Below are 2,617 nucleotides of genomic sequence, written 5' to 3' on the forward strand. Positions count from 1 at the left end.
GGCTGGGGGGAGGGGGAGGGACGCTGTTGCTGGGTGGCTCTGGAGTTTCAGATTTGCAAGATGAAGAAGTTCTGGGGATCTAATTCACCACGGTGTGAAAAATGCTTAATGCTACCGAATTGTCTTAGAAATGTTTCAGACGGTAAGTCCTGTGGTGTTTTTTACAGAGAGACAGGGGTTGAGAGGGGAGCCATACCCAAGCCCAGGGAGAAAGTTTTGCAGAAGAAATTAGCACATCCTTGAGCAAGATCAGCCCTGCCGTCCTGGCACACAGCCTTGAGTCCCTTATCCACTGTGGTTTCCAGTACCCTTGGCCCATCCAGGGGTCTCCGAAGAATTTCTAAGGTCAAAGGGAGCTTGTGTCTCAGGATTCACAGTGAGAGGACAATTTGTCTCAAAGATGCCCTGAATGGCACCCAGACTGGGACAAGAAACCCCTCAGATGGTGCCAGGTATGAGTGGGTGGGAGGAGGTGGGTACTCTGAAAACACAGGCGACTGGGACTTCTCAGAACCCGCAGGCTGCTCAGAAAATGGCAACGTTTCTGCTTCAGGGATCTGCCCTTCAAGGCTGTCACCCCAGCCTTCAAAATCCAAGTCCTTCCTGGGAGAAGTCACTGGTTTTGCGTAGTAAGAACCACCACCCTGCGTCCTCCCCGCCCCCCGCCCGTTAAAAAGATGGTGGCCACACACACATTTTATACCAACTCAAAAGCTGGGTTTCCTGCTTCACTGACTGACTGAGAAACTGAAGGCTGGTTTTGTTTTAGGAGTTAGACTCTGCACTAACACACCATGCCATCTTTAATAAACAGAAGAGACCAGAGTTCTTTAGCCCACAGCGGGCTCCGTGGTGTCTGCGAGGCCCTGAGGTTGCTGGCAGACCTCCCTGGGCCCGGAAGGGCAGGTTTCAGTGCTGAGCAGGGAAACCCCCTAGTCCCAGGCAAACTCAGACAGCTGGTCACCCTCCCTGCATATTCCCCTTGGAGGCAAGATCCACAGCTTCCCAATTCTCAAGGAGATTTATGCCCACAAAAGATTAAGAAGCAGTGAATTTGCATCCCTCTCAAAGAGAAGCAGGGAGACTCATGACACGAAACAATCACCTCGGAATCTCTCTGGAACTGCTGTCAGCAGGAGTGAGACTTGTAAGGGAGCATAGTTGCGATTACTGGTCTTTACGGGCAGGCGGAACAGGCATTTGCTGGGTCTCTCCGAGCACTGCCCACTCTGCCCACAGTCGTACAAAAGGGAGGCCCCTGGACAGCTGCCTCCCAGTGGAGCACCAGGAGGGACACGTCCTTCCGTGTCCCAGACTCGGCCTCTGCTAGCCCTGGCCAGGGAAGAGCCTCTACTCAGCTGAAGGCAGCCAGGAGGTTTCGGTTACAGCCTCGGTGACCGTGCTTTGCTTTCCCATCCCTGGAGGAATTCTGGACAGCAGTGACAGGAGTTGTCCGTGATAACATCAAGCTCACGCCCACGGCCAGATCTGATGCCACAGGCCACATCCACATCCGCGTCTCTGACCACAGAGGCCGGCAAACGGGTCTCTTCCTCTCTCTCCCTTCCTTCCTCCCACGCCTCTCCTCTCAACCAGCTTCTGTGAAAGGTACAAAATGTCCTCTTTCCTCTCCCAGGGCCTGATGCAACATTAATACCTGAATATTTATTAATAACCAATTATCAGCATAAGGCCTGGCAACCAGTCCCACCTTTGACATTCGTCGGTTGTATGACCTGGGGTGACTGAGCTTGACCCCAGAACCCTTCTTTTCTCAATATGAATTTCAGAGCATCACAGGTAACATCTTTGACTTTCACCAAGGGAGGCCTTATTGTGTTTCACATGCATGGACACAGTAATCCCAATAGCCATCTGAGGTAGGAATTATTACTATTCCCCCCTCAATGGACCAGCAGAAGAGGATCTGGAAGGCTGAATGCCTCACCTAAGGTCAGCTAGTAAGCAGTGGAGCCCGGACTGCCACCCAGAGGAATCAGATGCTGTCCTATATGGGGTAATAATAATGAAGATTTAAAGGGCTAGTGTAAAGATTATCTAAGATCAAAGGCTGGGCATGGTGGCTCACACCTGTAATCCTAGCACTCTGGGAGGCCGAGGCAAGAGGAATGTGTGAGCTCGGGAGTTTGAGATCAGCCTGAGCAAGAGCAAGACTCCATCTCTACTAAAAATAAAAAAACTAGGCAGGTGTTGTGGCAGGCACCTGTAGTCCCAGCTACTCAGAAGGCCGAGGCAAGAGGATCTATTGAGCCCAAGAGTTTGAGGTTACTGTGAGCTGTGATGCTATGACACTCTACCCTCTACCCAGGGTGATAGAGTGAGGCTCTGCCTCAGAAAGAAAAAAAAAAAAAAAGATTAATGCAGGCTTTATGCAGGCTGGCGCTCAGTTGATATTATTAAGATAAATACCACTGCCATAATTGTCACTGTCACCACCACCATTACTGAAAATTCTTAAGGCTCGTCCTTGCTAAGCCAGTGGTCCTCAACGTGCAGTCCCAGACCAGCAGCACCAGTATCATCTGGGAATTTGTTAGAATGCAAATTCTCTTGGCTCGGTGCCTGTGGCTCAAGCGGCTAAGGCGCCAGCCACGTA

At 51.1% G+C, this 2,617-nt stretch overlaps 1 protein-coding gene across 1 annotated transcript in view; it reads right to left on the reverse strand.

Moving 5' to 3' along the window:
* Positions 1–2,617, reverse strand: part of CRISPLD2 (cysteine rich secretory protein LCCL domain containing 2) — a 63,613-nt gene that overhangs the window by 14,135 nt on the left and 46,861 nt on the right. The gene's annotated exons all lie outside the window — the stretch shown is intronic.

This window comes from Otolemur garnettii, unplaced genomic scaffold, assembly GCF_000181295.1.
Source record: "Otolemur garnettii isolate 467f Iridium unplaced genomic scaffold, OtoGar3 scaffold00047, whole genome shotgun sequence".
Taxonomy (NCBI): Eukaryota; Metazoa; Chordata; class Mammalia; order Primates; family Galagidae; genus Otolemur; species Otolemur garnettii.